This window comes from Protopterus annectens, chromosome 4.part1 (genome assembly GCF_019279795.1).
Source record: "Protopterus annectens isolate FY-2018-M chromosome 4.part1, PAN1.0, whole genome shotgun sequence".
Classification (NCBI taxonomy): domain Eukaryota; kingdom Metazoa; phylum Chordata; order Ceratodontiformes; family Protopteridae; genus Protopterus; species Protopterus annectens.
Window position 1 is genome coordinate 57,923,053 of NC_056734.1, and position 14,222 is coordinate 57,937,274.

The 14,222-nt window shown below is 38.6% G+C and overlaps 1 pseudogene; it reads right to left on the bottom strand.

Annotated features, from left to right (window-relative positions):
• Nucleotides 1–11,292: 11,292 nt before the first annotated feature.
• LOC122801494 lies at nucleotides 11,293–11,468 on the bottom strand (annotated as a pseudogene).
• Between the last annotated feature and the right edge of the window lie 2,754 nt (nucleotides 11,469–14,222).

Genomic DNA, 14,222 nt, shown 5'->3' on the forward strand with positions numbered 1-14,222 from the left:
AAACAATAAGCATATCTCAACACTCCTCAAACAATATGACATGCTTGAGCCACCCTGTGTCCAACTAACCGTAGGATAAATCCATTGCCATATCCTTGGTGGCTACAGAACCCCCACCATGAACCAAGAAACCCATACATCATACTTGAATTTACTAAAACCACTTACCATTTAGCCCAATAAGATACTCAACTAACCCTCCATTAACTGGAAAGTGCACATGATCATCACCATGTAGGCCCAAAGATTTCTAGCCTTTGTCTGTGCTAATATCCTGGAGTAGCAAACTGCACTCCCACTACGGGTTCAAATATCCAAGACCTAGTACTCACAAATATGGGAGGGCCACCCTTCCATGTGTGATGTCCTCACTGGTTAGGTCAGATCAGAAAGCAGTCTCAATTGAAATAAATATAAAACTAGATCTCCAAACCAAATCTGAAATCTTTAAGTAAGAACTTTTCTAAGCAAACTAATTTCTATTACTGTAAGTGATGGCATGGCTAGTTTCCAAGATTCCCCAAACCCATAAACACATAAGCCCTGTACAACCATATATAAGAAACTGTATAGAAATGGCAGTACCAGACAGAAAAAGCCTAGAACAAACTACAAAAACAAGTCACTCTAGTGGACCTCTGGTGTAAATAGGCTGTACAACACAAATGAAGAAAATACTGCCTAGAAGTAAGAGAAAATGTGCACAACACAGCAAAAACTACCTCATTAGTCTAAACAAGCAAATCAGTGACTAGTCAAGTCTTCAAATGCACTTTTTAGGCAAACATAGTCTCCCAAGTGAAGGATAGCCATAAGGCATTTTTAGTTATGTCCACAGTCTTAAGGGCAACACCCAACAATGTACAAAATTAGTTGTAGGTATCATCACCTATGCTCAGCCAGAAGATGTAGCTCAAACTACACCACCCCATCACCTCTGGTTACTCCCCAAAAAATGCCCTCCCCCATTCTCTACCAATTATCACCAAAGAACAGGTCACCACTGCACTCCCTAAAGCTAAAAACATTACTTTAATGGGTACTGACAATATCCCAGGATGCCTCTTAAATAGCTTGAAACAGGACATATCAGATCACCGGGATCTCTTTTTAACTATTGCCTACAGACTGGCTTTGTCCTGGTGGACTGGAGGACAGCAACAGTCATCACTCTGCATAAAGGGGGACCAACAACAGAACTGGGAAATTACAGACTCAGTTGACTAGTCTTGTATGCAAGGCTATGGGAAGTATAATCGTGGACCTGATAAATAATAACATAGGAAGCCTCCAATCACTGGACCCTACTCAGTGGGCTTTGTCAAGGGCAGGTCACACCTGCTAAATTTGGTATATTTATTAGAGAAAGTCACTAGGCCCAAGGATTAGGGTAAAATAGTGTTTACTGACTACCTTGATCTGGCTAAGGCATTTGACACAATTCTCCACTTGGGTATTACAGATACATCACCAGATGAATAGCCAAGTGGCTATGGACAGGACGCATATCATCAAAGTAGAAGAATCCAGATCCAGCGAGAGGCCAGTTTACTAGTGGTATGCCATAGAGCTGAGTGCTGGGAACTCTCCTTTTTGGAATATACTTCTCTGAAGTTAAGCTTAATGTAGAAGACCTTTGGCTGACTAAGTTTGCTGATGACTGCAAGTTGGGAGCATTCAATGACTCCCCCCATGATGTTAATATCATTCATAAGGGTCTGACCCAGACAAATAATTGGTGTGAGAGCCATGACTTAAAACTACATGCAAAAAAAATGCATAATCATACCCTTTGGAAAGTCAAATACCCCTGCAAATTACAATATTAATAGCACTCCCCTAAGAGTGGACCCAGTGGTGAGACAGCTAGGTACACCGACAGACAGTAACCTAAACTTTGACTGCCATGTATCCACACTGATGAGGAAGTCCTTCTATGCATGGCAACCAGATCCAATGAGGTTATAGTCCTACTGCACTCGACCCTCATCAGACCAATAATAGAGTACAAAATGCACCTTTTGACATGTACTTGACCAGGCACTTGCAGCAGCTGGATTAGCCTCAGAGGTTCTTCACAAAGAAACTTCAGGGTGTAAACAGCATGGCCTATGTGGATAGACTAAAAGCCCTATGCCCTTACTTTGTTTCCTATTGACTGTTAAGTGGTGATCTATGCCTAAACTACAAGACACTCATAAATCCAGCCCTGATGGAACCGTTACACATTCTCAAGACAAACTGCATGAGGGTCACCTGTTCTAGGTATCTAAATTTGGACTGTAACACAAACTGAACATACTGGAGAGACAAATATGTGCCTCAGAGATTGTCCTATCTCTGAAACAGGCTTCCTATTCATTTAAAGCAGAACCCCTCCTTAACTCTCTTCAAACGCAGTTTGGATCAATGCATAGGGACTTGTAAATGCACTCCTGAGTTGGCACCCATGTCTCTTTTGGATAGAGACAGTCTGTGAAATGCTCAAGGCATATACACAAACCTAAACTATTCTCTAGTACTTAAAGATTTAAAGTCAGGCACAGTCTGAATAAAAATGGCTACCCTTGTAAGGGCTCTTAAGTCATTAGCCTAGTAATCTCCTATGAACCTATAAACCTATGTGATGTGAATTCCTCCTCTTTTAGGTAACAGATGAAACATAGATGGTCAGATTCCATGAAGTTCACAGAACTCATCCCAGTCTGCTGAGTTCTGCACATGAATTGTGGATAACTAAGTAATACAAAAATATGCCCAAGTTATGGAGAAAACCTCAGCAAAAGGAAGACACAACCAGTGATGTCAGCACATCTACAATCAGTTTTGCCAAATATGTATTGTATGAAAAGTTGTTCATAAAGTAATATATGCATGTGCATCATCAATGCACATCTATGGAATTTATACAAGCCCAATGGGAATTATATTAATATATGGAAAGTAATAAATGAAGATGAATGTACATCAGTCATTATGTCTGAAAAACGACAAATATCCACAAACACTTATGGATATCATTGTAATCCACAAAGATATATATATATATATATATATATATATATATATATATATATATATATTTATATATATATATACGCCTCACAATTTGCAAAATCCAGTGTAATCCACAAAATTTCTAATAAAAAAATAAATTAAGTAAGGTGAAGGGCAATCACAGTCACTTCATCATGGCTAACAGTACCTAACAACTGGTGCAGGACACAAGAAGCATAAGGGGCATCTACAATTTTTTTTTTTTTTTGGTGGGAGTAGGCCTTTTTTTGAGAAAGGAAGGGATGGAAAAGGCATAGAAAGAGGAGGTGGACAAAAGATCAGGTATAAACATATAGCATATATTATAAAACATGACAGACCAAGGTCAGCAGTACACATAAGGAGTAATTAAGGTGCACAGACAGCACGTGTTTAGACTGCACATTACAGGCAAAGGAAAAATGAAAAACAGAGTAGGGTTGCACACCAGACATGGAGCAACACAAAAATACATATGCAGAAAAACACAAGTCATTATTGAGATGTTGCAAACTGTGTAACAATCATACCAGAATGAATATGAATGATGGTAGGTGTGTGCTGGAGAATATTAAATAGAAACTGCTGGCACTGAGGTACACAAATCAAATCCAATCATCCCCTAGGCCTGCAGCAGTGCAAGAGTAAGGCAAGACATAGCAAGGATGAGCAAATGCAAGAGCAGAAAAGTGGAGGGCAGACTAGAACCACCACCTCTGTAGGCAAAAAGGAAAACAACTAAGCACGGTGCCAAACAGCACTACCACAGCCAAAGGTTCATGTGGCTGTGCACCAAATAAATAGGTATGCACACCACAAACATTGGAGAAGTGGGATCCATATGTCAAAGATGTATGCTATGCCACAGACAATACATATAGGTTATCAGGTATACAAAGCAGATGCAAGACATGCAATGGCATTACATAAGCCAGACTGAAATCAGGTTCATCACACATACCCATACCAATGACATGGAATATTATGTAAATGGTGATACATATATGATTAACAAAAGTGAAGGAATGTAAATCTGTGCATAGGCAGGAAGCACAGAGAATCTTGATATTTCACAAACACAGAATAAACACTGACAGAATCTTCTCAATTGCCAACACTTTGTGAGCATATGCCTTACATGCATACAATACCAATCATGGTGGCACATTGTCATATTGTATAAGTACAGCTAAATTACCATGATGATACATTTCAGGAAGATAAATAAGCCTGTAACATATGCCATGGATATGTGAAATAAGTAGGGCAAAGCCATAAAGGGAAGGGAGATGGACAACATAAGCCTATAGCAGACAGGACATTCCAGCAAGGGAAAACAGTCACATAAGGGTGGCCTAATGTTTAAGGTGTTTGCCTTGCAAACACAAGGTACAGGGTTTGAGTCTCACAAGGGATAATTGGCTAGGCTTAAAATGGCTCGCAAGGGCAATTAGCTTAGTACTAATCTATGAACCTATGAACCTATAAAAAGTAGAATAACCATAGCTAAGAAGAAACAAGTGCACATATATGTGTCCACAACAAAGGATGGACTGCAAGTCCTCTCAAGGTACAGTAAAGCACATGGCCAATGTCTGACATATACACTATGTATTAGGGATGGCTATAAACATGCCTGTGTACAAATGACAAATACAACACAGTAGAGTGTGACAATCAAATAGAAAATTACATGAATACACAACAAAAGTAATTTTGAATATCACACACCCATATGTATATATATATATATATATATATATATATATATATATATATGTATGTTGTGTCTTTTGGCTTTTCCTGGTTAGGGGTCGCCACAGCGGAACTCCGGGTCCGCTAATGATTGGTAGTTGATTTTTACGTGCTGAGTTACCAGCCCTGCCGCAATAAATATATATATCTATATCTATATATATATATATATATATATATATATATATATATATATATATATATATATATATAGGGATTCACTTTAAAACACCAAAAGTGAATCCCTATATATATAAATATATATATATATATATATATATATATATATATATATATATATATATATATTTACATATATTCACTTTAGAACACTGAAAGCCCATAATATTGAAATTCAAAACATTGAGACCAAAATCTTGAAAATTCAAAACACTGCAAACTCAAAACATTGAATCCCATAACATTAAAAAATACATAGGAAAGCAACATGTACTATATTCCAGCACAACTGCATACAGAAACAAATAAAAAACAAACCATAGCTATAAGCTGTGCCGCCCGCAACCCCTGCTACTTAAATATATCAACTCAGAGATTGCACTACACTATACTATGATGTGTTATGTTGTAGTATAGCAAGTAAAAAGGGAACATGACTGAGATTACCTATAAAATTCTGGTAAGTATCAGAGAGATATATAGTAACGTGTAATGTTTTAGCAGTGGAGTAGTGTTTCTAAGAGAAGATTGAGGATATTTTTTTTACAATTTAAACAGGCAGTTATGAAGTGAAGGAACCTTGATGATTGGATGGGAGATAGGAAATTCACCCTGGGGATCACGTCAGTCACCCTGCTAGACAGGGGTCCAGGGAAGTAAATACTGTGGAAAGATATAGCTGGGGAATTGTTATGGCTAGGCTTGTATAGGCCCTAAGGCCAATAGCCTAGTACCAACCTATGAAACTATGAACCTATAATGGTATGTTTGCCATTTTGTTCTGTGTAGTGCGATCTCAGAGTTGATATATTTAAATAGCAGGGGGCGTGGGGAGTGCAGTTGGAGAATTATCATATGGTTTGTTTTTTATTTGTTTCTGTAGTTATGCTGGCATATATTAAATGTTGGTTTTCTATGCATTTTCAGTGTTATGGGATTTAATGTTTTGAGTTTTCAGTGTTTTGAATTTTCAAGATTTTGGTCTCAATGTTTTGAATTTCAATAATATGGGCTTTCAGTTATATATATATTTGTTTGTTTGTCTGTGTCTTTCGGCTTTTCCCGGTTGGGGGTCGCCACAGCGGAACTCCGGTCCGCTAATGATTGGTAATGGATTTTTACGTACCGAGTTACCAGCCCTGACGCACAACCTTCAATGAAGGCATGCCCCATTCAAACATCTTGCTATGAGGCGACAAAGCTACCACAGCACCACCACCGCAGTCTTTCAGTTTTGTGTGTGTATATATATATATATATATATATATATATATATATATATATATATATATATATACATATATATGTATATAAATATATATATATATATATATATATATATATATATAGAGAGAGAGAGAGAGAGAAAGACTACCATGCAAATAAATCCAGTAAGTGTTGCAATCATCGTTACTGAAATAAAAATCACTGTACATGTGCAGGACTGATCAAAGGACAGTCTTGTGTACAGATGTACAGCACAACAAAATGGAATAAGTGCAACAAATTATACATTACAAGGGCAGTTGTGTGTTGATTATATTATGGCCATATACATACATACATTTAAATCAGTGCATATGTACTACAATGCTTATTCATGGGCATGTATACTAACCCATGTGCACATGTCCTAATATAAACTAGTTTTGAAAAGACTGGCTAGTGCCATAAGCAAGATACAGACAAAAAACGGAATCATGAATGATGTTAAGCAAAGCATCACCTCCATGTATCCACTGAAGGACCAGTGAATGTCAATGCAGTATGTAAAGCATGCATGTTCATACGTATCTGTCACAGTACTGTACGACAATGTGGTACAATAATTGCCAGTACATGGCATTTACAAGGTCATTGTGACAGTGGGACAGCATGACCCAAAAGATTACATAATTTACAATATCAAGGACATGTCATGTCGTTGAAATGTCCCAAGACAGCAACTATCAATACACAAATGTATTCAATACATACACATGGATAACATGCAAATAAACCCACTTGACTAACCTCACTGTGTTATGTAATAAGAATAGGAATCATGTATCATGTGAGCTGCTGTCATCTCTCATAAGTATAGACAGGAACAACATAAGTAGAATAATTGTATCTGGCTTGCATTATGCTAACTGCCACAGTCATACCTATCACATATAGGGCCAGAGTGTATCGGAAATAAAAATATTATGCTGTACTGCATGCATAGGCACACACATACAGATAGAAGGAGTAGCACCCTGCCCATATGGAGCAATGTATGCTGTAATGATAGCATGCAATTATTATGTAAATAATAATGATAATGCATGTATCATTTGGTAATGTGTGTCACACTGCAGAAGCAAGCTAAAGAAATATATGACCCGATATGTGCAGTGCACATTATGATGTATGACAGAAAAGCATGACAGCAGTATGGGATGTCTACACAACTGTGCCTAGGCCATACAGATTTGAATACAGCAAACACCATGTTGGTAGCATTACAGAAGTGGATCACACATACAGTGCTTACATTCTTGAAGGACCACCTTTATGTGGTTGCATATCATGCAAGATCTCTCTATCAATCTCATGGAAGGAGTCTTGCATAGCCTGTGCCATATCCTGAAAGAAGTCACCCAATGTGACCCTCATCTGTGTCTGGAAGACATCTGCAATTATGTCCAGGATCTAGTCCTAAAAATCTGCATGGCATGGTGGTGGACATCTTCTCCACTGAACCACAGGAACAGTGGTGCATGCAAGTCCTGGTCTGTTGTCATCCCTGTTATGTTCTTCATCCTGGTTCTCTGAGTCCAACTTGTCTGGCAGTGGTCTGGCACATCATCGTCATTGTCATCCAATTGGTGATCTGGCATGGATCTCATGCTCTGTCAAATCTGAACACAGGATCATAGGATCGTAAGATCACAAAATCATAGGATCATGGGAGATTACTAGGATAGCGACCCAGAGGTCAATTGAGCATAGCCATTTCAACCCAATGTAATACAGAAGAAGTACTAGTCAATACCAAAGAATTCATTAACTGATGACTTCCCATGTCCAGGCGGGTTGTGTACACTATCCCTGTTAAGACTTTATGGTGCACCATCCACTCAACCAGGTTCCTCTTGAACAGTGTCATAGAGGTGCTCTGTTTCACATGAATTAGTAGCCTGGTCCAAAGATGTGGCAAATCCTGGGAGATAAATCTGTCCCTCCAGCAAGTCCTATTTAAGTTACAGGCCATATTTAAGTCCCTAGAATGGGTAGCCTTAGACCCATTTGATTCATGGATATGCAGTAAGTTCATTAGGTTTGGGTCTTGGGTTGCTCTGTAAGCCAAACATATGTCTCCCCTAAGAAGTCTATAAGATATGGAGTATAGTGACAGGGACTTTAGTCGGTCTGTGTAAGGCACATGCTGGAGACCCTTGATCATCTTTGGTAGAAATCTCTGAGGTCTCTCTAATTGTTGCAGGTGCTTAGTATGGTACTTACCAAATGGGGCATTATACTCAATTATGGACCAGATAAATGCCGAGTATAGAAGGGTCATAAACTCTTATGCTCTTGTAACATCTGCAGAATGTTTGCAAAGACTGTGAGTTGTATGTTCAGTGACTTATTTATGGATACTCTTTGATACTAAATCACATAGCAGTGCTTCTGGTAAAATTAGTGGGATATAGGCAATATTAGGAAGTCTTAGCATATACATTATTTCTTATGGTGATACAGAGTCAGGACTGCAAAGTAGGGCATTTTCAAATGCTTTTGTTTTACTGCTTTGTTTCTGTGTAAATGTCAGTAGTTGTGCTGTGTACCTTATTGTGATGATCACATTTGTGATGGTCTCTGTCCCTGACTAAGATAATGTCTGAGATGCATCCTCCATTATTGATGTAGAATTAGTAGTTGTGTTTAGTTGTACATATAACATCTGGGGAATTTCTCCCTGAGCCTCCTCTGAAAATAGGCTCTGTCCTAGTCGGACTTTCCCAGTCAATAAATGTTAAATAAAAAAATAAAATAAATCAATAACTGCGGCAACTGCACAGCAATAGCACTTCCATTGTGGCATATAGGTTATGTTATTGGTTCTTACATGTCATAATATCCACATAACATAGGTTCCAATCCCACCTCTACAAAGTGGATGAATGGATTGGAAGCTGTGCACATGTGGGGTGATGATGGTAGGGCATATGGCTCAGCTCTGAAGGTGCATTTTTAGTGTTCATTCTGATTATCTGTACATGACAGTGATATGCATGACACATATTTATTTTGCATAGCTACAGAATTTAATTGGGATGCACACGATTCATTTGCCATATGCTTTTAGCATTGTCTGTAAGTATGTGAGCCCCTGTAGGAAATCTATGATATGCATATCACCCTGTCTTTCAGATGTCAAACTGTAATAGGAAAGACAATTTCTCATGAAGAGAAAATGAGATTATAAAAGAGGCTGTGTTTAGACAGATGGGCAATACTGTGTTGAGGAATCAAGTGGGCACAGATCTGACGCAAATGATAAATGCAGTGGGTGGTCACAATGGATCTAGGGAGGCCTGCCAGTGATGTTGCTCTAAAATGATCTTCTCTGTAGTCAACAGATACTGTTGCTATGAGACAACAAGGAATGCTACTGGGGATAGGTCACCATTGCCTCCCCAGATGACATAATAATGTTCCTGGCCTCACATCAGACCACTTGCGATGATCATTGGATACCTCGGGAAGGTATTGAGGCAGGTACTTCAGGATGTACAGATATGTCCAATGTTTATGAACAGTGCAGCATACACCAGTTCTCACTGAAGGAGATTATTGCACAATTCTTAACATACTGGTATTTCACCATGTTGGAAAGCAGAACCCTTTCCCTCAATATTGCTGCATCACACACACTATCGGAGTGTGTCACCATGATGTTAGTAATGAGGCTATGTACAGAGCACACCACCTAACAATTGAGAAATGGCCACCCCTTTCTATTAATGTACTGTTCAACACCAGGTACAGATGGTACTTTAATAGGGATTTGAGTGACGTTTGAGGCACCGAGGTCACAGGGGAAGTTGGCTAGAGCATAGTACTGTTGCATGACATTTCTGTACTCCATGGCTGTTGATAGAACATGGATATATTCATTCTCCTTGGTGCACATTGCTGCCAAGAACTCTGTGAGCATATGACTGGCGGCTGTCTGGGGCACTCTTATGATATCTCCCATGTGCTGCTGAAATGTTCCAGAGGCCAGCATACCTAGACTCAGGAAGAGTTTTGTTTCTACCGGTACTGGATTACTCCACAGACTACAAGCATACATGTATGGTGCACACATCCTACACCATGTCTCTTTCTAATCTATATCTATCTATTATTCCCTGTTCAGGGAGCTGCTTTATATGTGTTTGGGTCTGTGCCTGGATGTCTGCCTTCTGGGATGCCTTTGAAAATCATAGTCTGTTATGGCTTAAAGTCCCGCAGCCTGCTGTAGTGCATTAAGTTCTGGTTGCATTTCTTTAAAGTTATGTTTGCAGAATCTGCATGATTCCCAAGAAATTTGCAGAATATAGTTGCATTAAAATTAAGCACACATGGCCTCTGCTGAGTCCTTTCAGTAAGTTGTCAGTGAAGTAGTTTGTCACGTTTAAATTGCACTGGGTGCACACATTGTGTCATGGAATCCAGCAGGTGTGTGCAGAGTCTGTAATTATCCTATGCTGAATAGATAATTACTTGATCTTGCTTTGGCATATGCTATGATATTGCATTTGCCACTGATGAGCTGACATCTTTCTTTTGTGTGCCGAACTGTTTGCAGCTTTCTTTTGGAATCTGGCCCATGCTTTTCATTTTGGCTAAACTGGGGAAATATTGTCTTGCCATCACTTTGCCAGTTGCAGTACCTGACTGTCCTGACTGGCAGTCATCTTTCTGAAGCACTGCTTGTACAGTTTCTTGTTTATCAGTTATTGCTCCTGGTTTATACAGTAAAATACTTTACAGTGCAGAGCTCCAACATTTTTACATCATAGTTAGCATTTTTCTTGTCAAAAATATCACTTTTCCAAAATATTCCCATTTGGCTGTTCATCCAGATACCTTTCCATGTGTTGAATAGCCAGCTCCTTTGTGTTCTGAATGCATTATCTCACCACTTTACTTTTTCATGGCTTAGAAATTAACTTCCTATATGAGAAGTAATTCACCCACTAGTTATAGACTCATCAACAGCACAGGATAACCACAAGCACAAGACTGTAGCTTACTTGTTACCTGCATTAAAATCCTTTTCATTATGATACTCTGCTTTAGATTTTTGGATAAACTTAATTGGTGCATAGATGGGTGGAGTGGACGGAGCAAGCCCATATTCCATCTCCCTGTTCCAAAACTCAGTTTAATATATGGACCCCAGATAATGGACATATCAGATATTTAACTGATAAGAACACATACTACACTTGATCTTAGCCAAAAGGCCGAGAAACATAATTTTGACATTTGTAGAAACTACTTCATTAAAAAAAAAACACACTATCAACTGCAATAAAATACAAAAACAACATGTTTATAGTTTACAAGCCTCTTGAAACCTCAGACTATTGTACCTCTAAATAAACTACTTCTCAGGTCCTACAGTCTTGCAAATCTGGAGACGCGTCCTTATCCTTTGTATTCTAATATCTCACTCTGCTAAAGTGCTTTAGTTTGAAGATTACCATTTTATCAGAACATGGTTCATCTAATAGCAGGGCTCTCCTTCCCTTTAAGCTAGTCACCACTTATCAGTTTGTTTCAGAAATGGCTAGAGCACTGGTCTTGAACCCCAATCCCAGCTTTACTTACCCAAACCTTGTTCTAATGCTCAGCCTAAGCAGGCTCAGTGGCATGCACTCCTGGTCTTTCCTGATGCAAAATTTAACTGCCATTATATTGAAAACCTGACTTTGCAATGATAGCCTTGCCCCCCTACTATTTGCTTTCTATCAGCCATGCTATAAAGTGCTGATGATTTACTTTATGGCTATATTATAAATACCAACAGATTTCTCACCACTGACTGTTTATCTAAACACCAAAACCATTTAGGCCTTACTTGGAATTTGACCCATTTGTTTCCATAAGTATCACATATTTTGACACAGAAGTCTGCTCCTCCACTAAATAAATGGCCACCATGCTATACATTTAGTGTTTAATAGACTTATAGCTACCTGATAGGCATGTGGTACAGGAAACCATTGCAGAACCTAGACTAGTTTCCCCAGATCACTGCCTGGACTAGTGACTTGTGCAGACTTACACAGTAGACAAATGCAGGCTGATTGAATCAAGCCCTGGACTACAGGAATCAGCTCATCAGCAACTCATATCTATGATCCTCTTCACTACCTACCACAATGTACTGTAGCTGCAATTAAAAAATGGCTAATTCAGTGATTGTTATGGTGTGGCATATGTCTGCCATTTTTCCTCCTATTGAGCACTTCTTGCATTTTGTAACAGCCTCAGCATAATTAAACTGCAGGACACTACCCATGCCTTACTGTTCAACCTGCCAAGATGCAAGCAATACATGTATTTTAACTAATCCCTGTCCATTGTCATATCCAGTGCCAGTCAAGCACAAGCCAATAAACCATCCATCCTGCAATCGTGCATTCATCAAAGTCTAAATCTGCATACTATCAGAGGGCATTAGCCTTCTGGTATGAGGTATGTTTGCTGTTATTCTGTGCCATTGTTCAATGCTCTGTTACTAAATGCAGGAGAACAAGGCCTATTTTACATGTACTAATGCAATGCAATATACATCTCGATACTGGAATGACTGATCTGAAGGCACTACCATTTTTTAGATACTTATCCTATCCTGCATGCTTCCTTTCTGAAAAACTGGATGAATACTCCAATGAATAAGGAGAAAATAGCTACTACTTAAAAGGGGGAAGGGATCCCAGGGCTGTGAAGACTTGATTATGCAACCCCCTTTCATTATGGTGACTGTGATTCACTCTACAAGTGAGAATTTGTGCAAATTCCTTCTTTTACTGGCAAATAAGGGAATAGTAGTTTCTGCTAAACAATTACTTTGAATAATAAACAGGGTCACTCACACCTTCTGCTCAATCAGTTTTAGTACTCACTAAAGACCTTAGACCACAAACAAATAGTCAGAAAGTCTCTTCTTTTAAGTGATCTCCTATAGCATTAGCTTTTATTTTTAATTAAACAATGTTTCAGTTTAATGCAGGCTCCTGGCCTTTTGCAGATGTGATAGCACCTAAGGAATCAAAGTAAGTATCCTTGATTGAGTTGGCTGTGTGGAGAAGAGAGTGGGGTAATGACCATGACTCAGCTGATCTAGCTACAACTAGTGTGCCAAAACCTTGAGGAGCTGTTGGTGGATACAAAAGGTAGTGAAATTGTACTGATTTACAAATCCTGCTTGGAGGATAGGGGTCATAACCAGGGATGGCCATCCACAATGATACAGGAGTTATGCATCACATGCTTTCAAATAGTAAGGGTATGCATCGATAGACATTCCCAGACATAACAGTCTTAAATCACATCACATAGGGTGTTGGAGTGTGAAATTTTAAGGCATATAAATAAAATAATCTCTAAGGGCATGAATATGATGCTGCACTGGGATGTCTCAGTCTCCTGTTAGGCATTCTGGGTGGGGTTTCTATTGGGTTTAGGAGACCCCAGGAATGACTCCTGGCATTCAAGTTTAAAGAGAGGCACTGGTGGCAGCTGAATGTCTGTTCCAAAGGACCTATCAAGTAAAAAAAAAGAATGCTTGATTGAGAAACAAAGCCTTCTTTATTTTAATTAATGTGCACTTAGCAGTGATTCTACACTGTAACTGAAAATGCAACTGAATAAAATGCAGACTATATACTTTGTTTCAGTGTTATTTAAGACAATTTTTAAAAATGCTTTTGTTTCATAGAACATCAAATGTAAATCTTGTTTTCCCTGTTGTTGAATTTCCTTTCGTTTCTAGTTTAAAATATGTCAGTAAAACTCATCTAATCAGTTACAAGCTGAACTGCATTTGAAAGTATTTTGGGAAGACTATGCTGCTTGTCTAATAACAGATAAGTGTTACCACAAAAATGAAAGGAAGGTAACAAATAGAATGCACTACAGAAGAACTGACTGGAGAACACTACAAAGCAGATAAGACATGAGGTATACTTGTTATAGGAATAAAGAAAAGGGAACAGATCATC